The sequence below is a fragment of the Candoia aspera genome, chromosome 1, assembly GCF_035149785.1.
Source record: "Candoia aspera isolate rCanAsp1 chromosome 1, rCanAsp1.hap2, whole genome shotgun sequence".
NCBI classification, from domain to species: Eukaryota; Metazoa; Chordata; class Lepidosauria; order Squamata; family Boidae; genus Candoia; species Candoia aspera.
Window position 1 is genome coordinate 129,129,565 of NC_086153.1, and position 15,787 is coordinate 129,145,351.

At 38.7% G+C, this 15,787-nt stretch overlaps 1 protein-coding gene across 1 annotated transcript in view; it reads left to right on the forward strand.

Moving 5' to 3' along the window:
* BMP5 (bone morphogenetic protein 5) overlaps window positions 1–15,787 on the forward strand; it is a 52,779-nt gene that overhangs the window by 1,467 nt on the left and 35,525 nt on the right. The gene's annotated exons all lie outside the window — the stretch shown is intronic.

A 15,787-nucleotide genomic window follows, 5' to 3' on the forward strand; every position in this document is an offset into this window, starting at 1 on the left:
AGGTTTCTGTTACTTTTAGTACAAAGTCAGTTTCAGTAACTTTTCTGACTTTGGTTTTCCTTCTTTCACTGATGTAATTTAAGTGATAGCTTTGGCCCAAGAACCATTTTAAAAAATCATTTAAGGACACTGGTATACATTGTCCACTTTGCAGATTTGAACAGGATCATAGAGGATAATTAGTAACTGCATGTGCTTCAAGGATGAGATGATAGAATTAGACATTCAACCAGTTTGAGAGGTATCTTTCATTTTTACCCTGTTTCTCACAAGTAATCATCATTTGCATGTTGATTTGGGTAGAGTGCTTGTGGAATGCACTGAAATATGTTCCCTAACAAGCATGCATCTGAACTGGTGGCCTTTAAGGGATTTTAAAATACATCTCAGATATTGCTGCTTTTCCTTTCTGAAATGAAATTTCCAAATAATGCATTGTTTTCTGTTTGCTATTTTTTATTTGCAATTCTGATATTTGTAAAGTTTGATCATAGATTCTGTTAAGGATCACTGGGTTTCATTTTGTTAGTTTTAAATAATGTCTCTTTCCCACATATTTTTTTAAAAATGTGAAGATTAAAATCATTAGAATAGAAGCTTTCTATTTATTTTAAACATTATGATGATTTAGAGGGGAATATGATTATAGCCTATTCCATAATACAAGAAGGTGCCAGAGATTTATCTTTTAACAGAAGTGATAATTTTATGGATGCTGTCAAAATATTTATGTACCTAGACTTACGAATTTCACATTGGAGGGAAAAATCCATAATCCATGCTGGATTGGAGCATGCAGTGTCTGTTCAACTTTTTGGCACATATTTGCCAAAGATTTCACTGAAAAGTAAACCATCATATATAGTGTAACTAATCCCTCTCCTGCTCCCCTCCTAGAAATATTTTCTATAAGAGTTTTAAGCATCAGCAGAAGACCTTAAAATATATTTAAGTGACATGTATCATCTAAGCTGGTAATAACTATGGTAGGTTAGTACAATTCTTAGCTGTTAATAATTACTATTTAGAACCAACATGCAACAGAAGTTTAGCAGTCAGAAATAGTCATATTTTGCTAATTATTTTTAGCACAAAATACTTTTCAAAACTTAGAGAAAAGTATCCATAAATATAGAGTGATTTACAAGCATTGCATTTCTGAAAAGCAAATGCAGATGTTTCCCCTTTACTCTTACCTTTACTTTATCGTTGAAATGATTTAATGTGTCCTACAACCAGAACTAAATTGAAATCACTATATAAAGAATCAGCCATATTGAATGCATACTTAGATATAGGCATTTTAATAGAGATCTGTATTTAAGGTAAATTGATGGACCCTTTGCTTAACACCTATCAGCTTTAAATTCTCAACATAACTGGTCTCTATTGGTTTAAAAACAGATTCAGTAAATTCATTATTAAGCAGATGACTGCTCTTCAAGTCTTCAGTGGTTTAACTTTTATAAACAAATCGGATTCCCATTCATGTGCATTCAACGTTGCCCTTGATGACAATTCAATTTCCTATAAGATCATTTTTTCCCAGCCTACTAAGCTTACATAAATTGTATTAATAGATGCTTGTATCTGCTGTGTTAAGGAACATCAGAATGCGTGTTCTATATTGAGCCCTGACTTTTCTAGCTTTTGAAATATGCAGACATCATTGAAATGAAAAGCTTGTCAAGCAAATGGTCCAGCTTTATCTGGTTTTTATGCACTATTAAATTGATGTTTTATCTTTCAAAGTAGATTAAACTTACATCACTTCTCATTTTCTTTGTAGTTATGCAGTATTTCAGGGCATTAAGCACCCTCACTGCTACAAACTCTTCGTTAAGGCTAGATAAATATTTTTGGTGAAAGTAACAGAAATTTTAATGCGATTAAAGTACATAAAATATCGTGTCAGTGAATAACCACGTTGTATTCTACATCTGACAATCAATGGCAATTATAATTAAAGTACTGTACAGAAAAAATGGTAATGATAAATGAATGGAATATCATGGAAATTGGTGGTCATATTGTGGAAATTGGTGGAGGTTTACACAATCCATCATCTGCAATCACGTTGCTCTCTTTTGGAAGTAGTCCTGACTGTTAAAGTGGAGGGCCATTATCAAATTACAGTACATTAATCCCCCCTGAGATGATAAAGAATTTACATAAATCATTGCATCTGCCAAACTGTAATGATTTAAAAACTCATATGCTAAAAATAACAAATTGGAAGTGTTAAGTCCTAGAAATGCAGTTTGCTGGGAGCTTGAGGTAATAAAGTTTCATCCTTGAGGGACATGTGAATTTAAGGCAGAAAAAAAAAAGTCCTCTGGAGAAAACATGATTGTTCCTGTCATAATAATTATGCTGGCGGAATAACTTCTGATAATGTTTGCTTGCTTTGCTAATAAAATTTAAAATGCCTGAGAGGCTATTAAAAACAGATCCACTGATGAAAAGGAAAATGAAGTCATACAAAATTAAAGTTTTGGTTTGTCTTCTATTATCTTAGAACACTATCCCTGTTTTTCTTCTAAAGAACGAAGCATAAGCCATTTTGCTGTTTTCTCCATAGTTAGCTTTCTAATATATGGCAGTATCACCTCATCTTTTCATCTTCCTTTTCCACTGACATTATAATCTTTATTAAAAACATTTACTAAGAGATAATTCTGGTATGAAGAATAAATTCATAGTGAACATGCTTTGCTTTTTTTCCTGCCCAGCTCTGCTCATGTCCTTTTCAAGCTTTTTGTTCCTGCCTTTCCTGTCCAGTTCCCCCCATTCTCTAACTTGCAATGTTGTACTTTTTAACTGTAGCTTTTAATTGTTTTTTAATTGGTTATAATGGTTGAAGGTTATAATTGTTAGTTGTGTTTTAATTGTGTATGCTGCCCAGAGTGACATGCAAGTGAGATGGGCGGCTAGATAGATAGATAGATTGATAGATAACAGAATAGATAACAATTTAAATGGTAGGAATATATTTTCATTTTTCTAAACAGACATCCAGGTTATTCTGCAAAGATAGATACATGCATAACATTGTTCTGGCAGCTTTCACCAATGGTGTATGAAAGCTTCAAAAAAGATTTGTCCCAAATGCTCCAATCAACAGATATAAGAAATCAGTCAACAAATGGAGGATCTTTTTGTAAATGAACCAACTACAATATTTTCAAAGATCTACTTTTGCTATTAACTGGAATTTACATCAATTACTGATTTTCAGTGGTTTTTGCTTGATTGAAGGAAATGTAATTGTTCCACAAATCCTATTTAGATAGACAGACAGATGGATAGATGGATTATTTGTTTAAGTATGTATTTGTGTATACTTGCCTTTTAACTTGAACTGCAGAAATGGCATACCAAGTCTTCAGTCTGTTGTTGTTGGTAATCAACTGTTACTGGGTAGGAAGATATTTTAATCTGTGCTACTGAGAAAGTTCAAATCTGATTGAATTTAATTTAAATATAGTCCTCTTGTTTTGCTAAGAGTAAACCCACTTAGATAAACCTGAAGTGAGATGTAGGTGGATGATGGGAGATTCAGATTCTTTTCCATGGAGAAATAATGAAATATCATATGATTGTACAATTGTTTAGAGAATTTAAAGATGACCAATTATTTATTTTCATTCATAATGCCAGCATGAGAGTGGTACACTCAGTTTTGAGAGCGGTACACAGAGTTTTTCTCTAAGCTTTAGTCATTTAAGTTGGACTTGCACAGACCTCCAGTAACTATGAACAGTGCTGAAATAATTACAGGCTACCACATCACAAACGCTTAGTATATTATTCTGGCAGTTAATGCTAGATTTTATAGAAGGGAACATGAAATAATTAAAAATACAGAAGTATTCCTTTTTGGTTTACAGGTCCAATAAAAGGTGTGTGGGTTTTCCTTACTGAAAAATAGAGCAGTTAAATTCATCTTAGTTTCATTTTATATAAAGTGAGGGCCACTTCCTAGAGCTTCTGGTACCACATTTTAGAACAACACAGCTCTTTTACTTACGACCACAATTTGGACCTTTGTAAGTGAGTTACACACGATTTTATGACCTTTTTTGCCACGGTTGTTAAGCAAATCACCATGGTCATTAAGTGAATCTGGCTTCACCCACTGACTTTGCTTGTTAGAAGCCAGCTGGGAAGGTTGAAATAGTGATCATGTGACCCTGGAATGCTGCAACCATTGTAAGTGCGAGCCGTTTGCCAAGCACCTGAATTTTGATCATGAGACTGCAGGGATGCTGTGATGGTTGTAAGAGCAAGGACTGGTCATAAGTCACTTTTCCCAGTGCCATCATAACTTTGAACAGTTGCTAAACGAATGGTCATAAGTCGAGGACTACCTGTATCTAAATCCTTTGAGGGCCACAGTGTACTTCTTGGTAAGTTCTTTACTATCCAGAAGGGCTCTCTGCTTTTCCTGCTTTTATTTTTTCAACAGTTAATTTTAATTGAAAACATGAATGGGAAGCGACTATGCTCTCAAGAAAGTAGCAGTTTTGAGCATCACGTTTACAAGTATTTCTATTATTGACTCTAGGCCTTACATAGACCCCGGAGGCTTTTTTGGAAAAGGAAGTGATTGGCCACTGCAGTGTAAGCCTTTGTTTGTCTTCTGGTCTCTTGCAGCCCTCCCTCAGACTTCCTTCAGATTTTGCCCTTATTTATGTATTTGCATAAAATAATATATAGTAGCCCAAAGTGATAGATTGGTATGATTTGAAAATTTGGTGCAGGATATAGGTAATATATAGTTATTCCTCCCTCCCTCCCTCCCTGACAGTGTTATCTAGAGTTAAAACATTATTCTCTTTTTAAATATATTAAAATATTTAATATATTACTTTTTAAATATATTATCTAACAATATTTTGAAAACAATTATTTTCTGTTTTCTTCTCCTGGATTTGAAATAGACTTGGCATCTACATATTTTTCTCAGAAAAGGAGGGAGAAAGAAACAAAAAACCTGACAGAAATGCCCAATAATCTGAGAGAATCTTATGTAAGCAGATCATCAGGAGTGTATGTGAAGGGACATAAGTGTGTTTTTCTGTGGGTGCATACATATGAAAATATGCACAGTTAATAATTTTGTCATTGGGAGGTAGACAGATAAAATTCTGCTTGTTGTTTCCATTAGAAGTTGCCTTTTCAGACTAAACATAGTCTTTGGGTGGGAAGCTGTGGGTTACATACAATACATGCTTTACTAGGAAAACAAAACCTCATAGCAACCATGGGTAGCAATTAAAGTAATCTATAATGATCCTTTGATTGATGCGACTTTTTGTTTCCTGGAGAACCATGTGGTGTGCAATATTCCCCAGCAGCATGCCTATTCCTATACAAAGGATTCTGTGACAGCTATCCATGGCCGTTATGAACAAGAAGGCAGCTGCTGATTATTGGCTATTGTGGAAGGCAAGATAAAACATGAAAAATGGCTCTTCATTATGGAGGTATAATTCTTCTTCTTGCTCTCCTGGTGATTCTTCTAACTTCAAAGCTAAAGATTGCAACTAAAACTTTGAGCTCTTTGGGCTGTAGGAAATGCTCTTCCATATATAGCCATTATCATCATTATCACTGCCTCCCACGGCCCGCATTAGAAAGAGGCATCGGTGCACCCCTGCCAAAGTGTAAAGCCACGGTAGGGGCCCTCCTGTGGTTGTTTGGAACTTCTAGTCTTGTATCTCCGACCTCTTTCTGTCTCTTAGCCTCCCCTCTCCAAGGGTTCCAACTATGGCAAGAATGAAGTGAGAGAAAAGCCAAGGAACAGGCAGTGATGCCTAGAAAAAGAGGACCCTCCAAAACCTTGGTGTACTAGCACTGCCTTCAAGTCTCTTAAATTGTGTGATTGCATGGATAGTATTTCTTTCTTCCCCCTCAAGAGAATTGCATTTTTAAACCAACTTAAATCAGGTTTAACCTAACTTAAAGACAGGAAACACAATATATTCTAACCAAACCTGAATAATATCACCAGTTAAGACAATTATCAATTATGCAAAATCATACAAAAATGCAAAAAAAGATCTGTGTTGACTTGAGAAATGCTGTACCGAGGAATGATTGTTTATATAAGAAATAAACATAAACCATCTGTCCACAAATGAGTTCCAATTGTGTTCATCTGTCAGACACACACAACTGTTAAAGTAATTTTTCGCAATGAGGCCAAGGGCACAATTTATCCCAAGGGCCACTGGCCTCTGCCTTTCTTTGTCCACCTGTTGGCATTCCAAGATTTTGGGGGGATCGGAAAGGATATGTTAGGAAAGGATTATAGGAGATCTTGGACTTACAGAATGCAAAGTCCCCTTATTCCTGGAAGATCACCAGCAATAGATAAGAAATCAAGTGGTGTGAAGGAAAGAAGCTGGCACCCACACCTTATGTTGTGGCTGATACGAACTCAGCCAATCTTATACGTGGCCATTCTTCTGTCACGGACTGTCTCACCCAAATTTCATAGAATTGCTCTTTCTTTGTACTTACATTGAAGAGCAAATAAACACTATTACTTCTCCATTTGTGGAAACCAGTTGTAACCATCAACAACATACATGTACCTTTGAGGATGAAGTTATTCAACTAAAAAGATGTTAAGAACATGTAGAGAATACTTCCCCAAACCTCCCACATCTGATTTGTTTGAAATACCATGGCTAGTGATTTTGAACTCATTTCCCCCAAAAAACAATGAAGTGCCAAATCTTAATCCACATTTTAAATCTAATTACTAGTAATGTAGGAATGGTTTGGTGAGCTTAGACAAGTCAGCCAGGTACCTCTGGTATTTGAAAGTCAAAGTTAGAAGATAATATAAACATCCTTGTTTATATTTCCAATATTTAGATATATTTCCTCTAAACATGATGATTTACTTCATCCCTTCGCAAAATATCTGAAGAGCAGAAGTGTGCACAGTTCCCAAAATACAGAGAGAATATAGTACCTGGTTCAGGAGGGCTGCTCAAGTTTAGAACAGTTGAAAAAATGATTATTTTTTTTAATTGAAAAATAAATTAAACTAATGATGATACGTTGTGGTTGAGAGTTCAAAAACTTAATGGTCTTTTGTGTGAGGAAGCACTTATTTTGTCCATCCTGAATCTGGTACAAATCAATTTCTCTGACTAACCGATACTCCCCGCCTATTCTAGTAGCAGAGGTAAATGTTTGGTTGCTATTTGCCTTTTCTATAAAGTTCATAATTTATGAAGAACTCTGTCTTCCCACAGCATCATCTTTTTCTTCTAAACTAGAACTTAAATTAGGGATTTCAGCAGCTGTTAATCAGCTCAGGCTTTGCAAGGTTTCTGACTCTATTAACCTTTGCAGTTATTTCTTATGTTCTTTCTCCCCTTTTCCTGACTTCATCTTTGCTTGTCCCTGCCAACCATTGGTTAGATCACTGAACCTATTTTCAAAAGCTTCAATTAGACCTGTTAAATAATTCTTAATGGAGAAAATTCAAAACAATTTGCACACAAAGAAGGACAGCTGAGAAATAACTGAACAGATGAACCTAGAGATTCATCTACTTATATATAATATCATACCTTTAGTCCTTTGCAGCAAGTTGGTGCCTCCCAGATGGGTTAACTATAATTCCTTTCATCTTAACCTTGTTGACTGTGGTGACAATAGCAATGATGCAACATGCCTGGAAGGTATCATGTTGGGGAGGGCAGGTTTATTAAGCATTGCCTTTTCCAGCTTCTGAGAGCCAGTTTAGTGGTTAAGCATCAAACTAGATTCCAAGTGACTGAGAATATGGCTACCAGATCTAGATTACAAGAGATGGCAGCAAATAATAACATTTTTCTTTGCTGCCATCTAGTGGACATTCAGGAATTTGCAGCCCAAGTTTAGTCATTCTAATTGTAATTCATTTTTTAAAGGCACAGATTAAGGTGTTTCTGGGGGGTTGGCACTTGAGATATATTTGGTGCTGCAGATGACACCTGGAGCCTTTTGGTAAAGATTGGAGGGTTTTTTTTGCCAGACCTGCCAACTAATTTCATTTCAGAGTACAATGTTTGGAAGAAAAGCTATTGCTGATTGTCTGAGGGAAATTAAACTACATTTTAATATTTTCATTACCATCATTTTTGGAATTAAAATAATTACAACACAACATAACTCTTAAAAGTTTTTTTTTAACACCAAAGTTCCAGATTCTTCGGTGTTACAGATCTGAAGATCAGAATTTAAAACTTCATGGGTACTGATAAAGGATCAGTTTCAACTGACTGATTTTCTTATTAGTATGGAAAGCATAATGTTTTATGCCTGATAGTGAAATCATTCAGGGTGGCAAACCACAGCAGTAAGGTCTTTTTAGTGTTGGCCTCATAACTGTTTAACCTGTGGTATCTTCAGTGCAAACTTTAATTGTGACTACTTATTGCTCAATTGTCATGCACAAATTGTTTCTGTGACTGCATTTGAAATGGGATAAAATAATATGAAAATAGAGTATGTGCTGTTTAATCTATTCTATTCCCTTCACATCCACAAGCAACTAGCAGATGGTGTAATCATAAGTCTAGTTCATCTGTAAATGCTAAGTCAAGATTTTTAAGCAGAATTAATTGAACAAAGATAAGGTAAAGGTTCTGTTGAGTCAATTTCCACTCATGGATGCTTCTGTGTAGTCTCGTCAACAGTACGGCAGTGATTAGCCATTGCTTTCTTCTGTAATATATTTTTTAGATTTTCCCATATTAGCGTAAAAGTCTCAGATTTATAAAAATAATAAAGGTGGGATAGAAAATAAATAATAATAATCTCCCATCCAAGTACTAAGCAGGTGGAATCTTGTTTGGCTTCGCAAGATTAAACCGAGTCTGGTTAGGTACTGCCACCTTTTATGGCCCTACTGAAATAACATCTCACAAGCCAAATCCAAATCGCACTGCCGTTTAGGGTTATATTAGGAAATGGAAGTGATAATATTTATGTGGTTATCAGGTCTATTTTTTTTATAAGTTTAACACTGACAAACATACATCTCAGATCAGCCAATAGAACTGATTTTGTAATTTTTTAAATAATCCTTCTGTCATCATTATTCTTGTTAAGTATTCTTCTCCCCTTCCCCTTTTTGGTACGTTACAGTCACAGAAAGAGTTTTTACTAGGTTATTGTAACATCTGCCCTTAACTAGTGAGCTTGTGGAATTGTTGTAATTGCTAATGATTATTTGATCTTTAAGTAAACAGATTTGGATTTAGGTTTACATTAGGATACTGGCACTGAAATTAATGGAGCAAGCTAGTCATGACTAACTTAAACTTGACTGTTTCACTGTTTTGCACCAGGAGGCTACAGCTTTTGGGAGGTGATACCCACTGGGAATTTGGAGAAGCAATTTGGTCTAGTGGTTAAGGCAACGGGCTAGAAGCCAGGAGGCGGTGAGTTCTAATCCTGCCTTTGGCATGAAAGCCAGCTGGGTGACCTTGGGCCAGTCCCAACTCACCTCACAGGGTTGCTGTTGAGGGGAAAATCGGAGGAGGAAGGAGCATTAGGTATGTTCACCACCTTGAGTTATTTATAAAAATAATAAAGGCCGGATAGAAAATAATTAAATAAATAAAATGGTGCTGCCCCATTTCAAAAATGGCAGCCATGAGGGACACAATCAGTTGCAAAGCACCAGTTTACAGAATGCTACCTACCCACCACTCCTTCCTGCAGGACACCCTCTAAGTTTCTTGAAATTTTTATTTTCTATAAAAGTTTATAGGGCCTGTTTGGCACCCAGAGGCATTTTTAGAAATAGAGATGAACCTGGGGACTTCTGCTTAGCTTTGCCTCATGCCAGCTATCTTTTTTCCCCTTTTTATAAAATATTTTTAAAAAGGTAAAATGTGTCCGAGGAGGTCCTTACTGCAGCTCCATAGGCAAATCCTTTCATCCCAGCCCAGTGAAGCTTGGAGCAAGATGCTTTCCCACTCCAGGATGTGGGTGTGCAGGGAGAACACAGAGCAGCTACTAATGCGCTGGCCATCAAGGACTTGCTCTCTGCAAACCACAGGTTAAGGGATGAGGGTTGCTGTGATGTACAAAGAGAAGATGAGATCAGAAGAGAAGGAAAAAGGGGGTCACTTGAAACAATGAATGCCCTTGTTCAGAGTCAGATTTATGAGAGTCTCCTTGCACTTAAAGTTCATATTTTATTCACCAGGCTGTGGGGTTCCCCCATTTGCTCATCTCTTAAAATAACAATCCAGGCTGAAGAATCCTATAAAATACCCGAGGACAACAGCAGGCAAAACCTGTCAGACCTGACAACTGTTTTGTTTGTTTTGGTGGAGTGGTGGTCATGGGGCCGTGTTTGCTTTTGGCTGATGATCAAGATCATTTCTGGGCAAAGCTGACACAAGGACCTTTCAGTCATAGCTGTGGTTGGCCCTCATTCCAAGGCAGAGATTTCCTAAAATGTCATTGCTGGCCTTGTGTTTGTGAACTTTGTAACCTTCCTCTGTGTGTGTGTGTGTGTGTATGTATGGATTTTTGTGTGTGTGGAGGCTTGTACGTGCATGTGTGTAGGTATGAATAAAATTCATTTTAGCATTCTTCTAAGAGATAAGAATGCTTTTCTTTTTGATGTGCTTATTGCTTATTGTTTAAGAACACAAATACAAAGTCAAGGGATGGACATTAAAATTGTTACACAGAGTATTTGTTTTGGGGGATTTTACACATATTGAGGGTTGTAACCTTAATGTATTTAATTAGAAATATATAATATAAGGTATTTATTTTTTCACACATTCATACATAGAAAACTTTTAAAGCAAATTAACTTTAAATAATTATTCTGCTTGGGTTTTTACAAGTCAATTGTAAGGGTTGCAGTCCAACAAAGAAGTCCTAGGCAAGAGTGAAACCAAAAATATCCCTGGAAGCCAAGATCACCAAAGAAAAACTGTCATACTTCAAGCCGACTCACTCGAAAAGACAATTATGCTGGGGCCGGTCAGTGGTAAAAGAAGAAGGGGCCGCCCTAGGACTCACTGGCTTGACACCATCAGAAGGGACACTAGAATGACTTTGATGGAACTAAAGGAAGCTGTAAGAGATAGAAAGGCATGGAGAGCATTGATCCACAAAGTGACCAAGAGTCGGAAAAGACTGAAAGGATAGACCAGACTGCAGTCATTAAAGTCCTGACCTCATTTTAAGTCTATTTTTATCTCCTGACCATCTGACCCCTGCTGTTAATTTAATTTAATTTAATTTAATTTAATTTAATTTAATTTAATTTAATTTAATTTAATTTAATTTAATTTAATTTAATTTAATTGTTTTCTACCATTCTTAAATGAGGAGAGAATTTTTAAAATATTGCTGGTGGAGAAAGTGAAAGCTAATAACAAGAGTTACTGGAGAGTTGAATCTTTGTCTTGGGGATTTCTTTAGCTTGAGGGGAACCCTAGGTTCTGGGTTTTTCAGTAAAGTGAAGTAATCAATTAAGTTGTTTTCAATGCTGTTGTTGCAAAGAGGGAGAAGTATTTTTCTAGGGTGATAAAGGACTTTCCTGTTCGTTTTGGAGGAAAGGTGTCATGGTTTCCAAAAGCATTAGTCACCTTATAGTATAATTATAATTCTTCTAAGAGGCATGCATCTGGAACAAAAATACCTGCCTTTTATTAGGACAGGCTGTTGGGCTGTATACTCCTGACTTGCCTACTCAGACTGGCAGCAGTGTTTCAGGGCTTCAGGAGCTGGGCCACTGGCACTCTACACCTGTGGTGTGATATACCTGTGCCCATGGGGCATGTTGATGATGATATCATAATTGGTGATGGACAGGTAGACAGGTAGAACACTGACGGGTCCTTTCCTTCTCAATCCTTCACCACCTTCTCTGTCCTAAGTGATGGAGTAGATTCAGGTCTTCCCAGAGAAAAATCTTTTCACGTTACCGCCTGTCTGGATCTTCAAGGAAACAAAACCAGGAAAACTAGAGATGACAGGGTTTAGGCCCAGGAATCTTCTATATACAAACTATTCTATAACTGAGCTAGGGTTCCTGACTGGAAAATGTAGAACTCTGAATCCAAATAACCAGAATGTTATTTTATATCACAGTGAGGATAAGAACTCTACTCTCTCAACAAACATAGCCATTCTTTTTTCTCTGAGAGTATTCTTCAGTATATGGAGGAACAAACAGGACAAAGTCCTTTATCACCCTAGAAAAATACTTCTCCCTCTTTTCAACAACAACATTGAAAACAACTTAATTGATTACTTCACTTTACTGAAAAACCCAGAACCTAGAGGTTCCCCTCAAGCTAAAGAAATCCCCAAGACAACAATTTAACTCTCCAGTAACTCTTATTATTAGTTTTCACTTTCTCCACCAGCAATATTTTAAAAATTCTCTCCTCATTTAAGAATGGTAGAAAACAATGCAATTAAATTGCACTGGTTAGAGCTGCTATTAAGGCCTACCTGGTGGCGATAAGAGCAGCAAAGCATCAATACTTCTCCGTTCTTATTGTGTCTACAGAATGCCGCCCAATGGCCCTATTTAAAATCACTCAATCCCTTTTGGGGAAGGTGGGTGCAGTGACCCACCTACAGGGCCATGCAGAGGAGTTTTCGGAGCATCTACAAGACAAAATCGCTCGGATCCACTCCACGTTAGATTCCAAGCGTGAGGCAGGGTCTGTGGAGATACCAAGGGAGCATACTTACCATGTTATCTGGGAACAGTTTGATCCTGTTGGACCCAAGGAAGTGGACAGGATCCTACGGACAGTAAATGCTACCACTTGTCATCTAGACCCATGTCCCTCCTGGATGATGAAAGCAGCTTGGGAGGTGACGTGTGGATGGGTCCAGGCGATGGTTAATACATCCTTGAGGGAGGGGGTATTTCCAACTGCCTTTAAGGAGGTGCTGGTACAACCCCTCCTCAAGAAACCATCGCTGGTCCTTACTGTACTGGATAATTTTCATCCAGTCTCCCACCTCCCCTTTTTGGGGAAAGTGGTTGAGAAGGTGGTGGCATTACAAATCCAGAGGATTCTGGAGGAAACGGATTATCTAAACTCCTTTCAGTCAGGTTTCAGGCCTGGATATGGGACAGAAACGGCATTGGTCACACTTATGGATGATCTCTGGTGGGAGCGGGATGGGGGTAGTGCATCCATCCTTGCACTTCTTGACCTTTCAGCAGCTTTCGATACCATCGACCGTGGTATCCTTTTGGGTCGGCTCAGGGAGTTGGGGGTGGGCAGTGTAGTTCTGCGCTGGTTCACCTCCTTCCTCCAGGGCCAGTCCCAATCATGATAGGGAGTGAGAGATCCGACCCTCAACCCCTCCTTTGTGGGGTGCCACAGGGTTCAGTTCTCTCTCCTCTCCTATTCAACATCTACATGAAACTGCTGGGTGAGATCATCCGTCACCACGGGATGAGGTATCATCAGTATGCCGATGATACTCAATTGTATATCTCCATCCCGGGTGAGGTAAGTGATGCTGTGACTGCCCTCTCTTGGTGCCTGGGAGCTCTAGGGGTCTGGATGGGGAACAACAAGCTTCGGCTGAACCCTGGTAAGATGGAGTGGCTGTGGGTTAAGGGTTCCTCCATATCCGGGACTTTGTCATCTTTAGTTCTGGATGGGGTTGCACTGCCCCAGACAAACCCAGTGCGTAACCTGGGGGTCCTCATGGACTCATGGCTCCTGCTCAAAGAGCAGGTGGCAGCCATCGCCAGAAGGGCCTTTGCACAGCTTCGTGTTGTGCACCAGTTATGCCCTTTCCTGGATCGGGAAGCCCTTCAGACAGTCACTCATGCCCTTGTTATCTCCCCTACAGATTACTGCAATGCGCTCTACATGGGGCTACCCTTGAAGGGTATCCAGAAGCTTCAGCTGGTCCAGAATGCGGCCGCGTGGGCTATTTCTGGTGCCCCTAGAAGGGCACACATAGCACCTTTGCTACGCGAGCTGCATTGGATACCAGTTTGCTTCCAGGTCCAATTCAAGATGTTGGTTATCAACTTTAAAGCCCTACATGGCATGGGACTGGGTTACCTGTGGGACCGCCTCTTCCCCACATCATCAGCCCGTCCCACCCAATCATGCAGAGAGGGCATGCTACGGACCCCATCCATAAGAGAATTCCATCTGGCGGGGTCCAGGAGGTGGGCCTTCTCTGCAGTAGCACCCACCCTTTGGAATATCTTGCCCCCAGAGATGAGATTAGCCCCATCGCTCCTAGCCTTCCGGAGGGTGTCAAAAGTTCCTGGAGGAAATATGTAAGTCAAAGCAGATCTTGGCTCTGAGAAGCTCAAAGGGGCTCAGTTAGGAATATGATTGGAATTGGTATTTCCAAAAAGAACTTCACATAATTGACAACAGTGAATATTTCTGAGATTTCATTGTATCTAGCCAGTTTTCAAGGCAAGCTTTCCAGGGACTGTCAGAGGTAGTTTACTAATTCCAAAGCTCTTTGGAGCTGTCATGTTCCTCTGCAACTTTTTTTGAGGCAGTAGGCTGTTAAATGGTTTCTTTTCATTGCACCCCTTTTCCTGTCAACACAACTAAAGTCAAGTACAGCTGTGCCCCAAGCAATGTAATATAGCTTGATTTTCCTCTTGTTTTTCACTCTTACCAGGCAGAACAATTTATTTGAATTTATAGACAATTATGGACTCACTTTACACTCTTACTAATCAGAAACTAGAGAATGGACTGCCTTCCTAACAGGATATGAGGCAAATGTGGAAAATTTGTCTTCCCAGTTTGAAACAGACTTTTACTGTATTCTGATCTATACCTGTGTGGTATTAATTTCCCAAAGTTTCCATGACTGAAAAGGTAGTGTTAGCTCAGTTCTTTAGAGGACTTTCCATTTTGAAGGAGGAAAATAGGTTTTGTGGGCTACATATCCCATATATCTGTATGCATTTATGACTTAAGAAACTAGCAGGCAATCAAAGGGCTTCTATTTAATTATGCATCCAATGCAAAATTAACTCAGGCCCCACAGCCAGACAGTTGAATACTAAGGCCTGGAAAGGTCTGGCTGTAAGACTGTAGATGTGAGCCAACTAGAAAAGTTATTTCAGATTTCAATAAATAATAAAGTAAGGTCATGCAAAGCTTGCAAAGGAGTCATCTTTGGACTGTGACCAATATCCTTTCCCCATGTAATGCCTCCTGGTGTTTTTAAGCACTACAACTTCCAGATTTCCCATTGAACACATCTGGTGTACACCATCTTGGGGAGAGCTGGCTGGTGTTCATTTTTATGCAGGAGAGAATGAACAGTAATCATATGACTGTTAATTAAAGGTTGTTCCCCTCCTGAGGAAAGAGAAAGAGCAATTCATTTTTGATTCCAGGTCCAGCTCTATGAGAGACTGAAGGGACAGACTCCAAAGAAGCTTTATTTGGTGAACCATTGCACAGACCCAAATCTTCACAGCACTGGTCCTTCATACCCTGTTTCAGCCTTCTGTTAAATTGGTCAGGACCATAAAGTTAAAGCACTTCTGGTCTTGCCAGCTGAGTGGCCCAGTGCTGCTGAGTGGCTGCTAATATGTGCTGCTCTAACCATCCCTTTAGGACAGGGGTCAGCAACCTACAGCTTGTGGGACGGATGTGGTCTGCCACCTGAACTCATCCGGTTCATGGTCCCCAGAAGAAATATATTCACGCGGCCCATGCAAGAGAGGGAGAGAGTGCTTGCTGCCTCTTTGGGCAGCAATTCTGGCGACAGGTCCTCT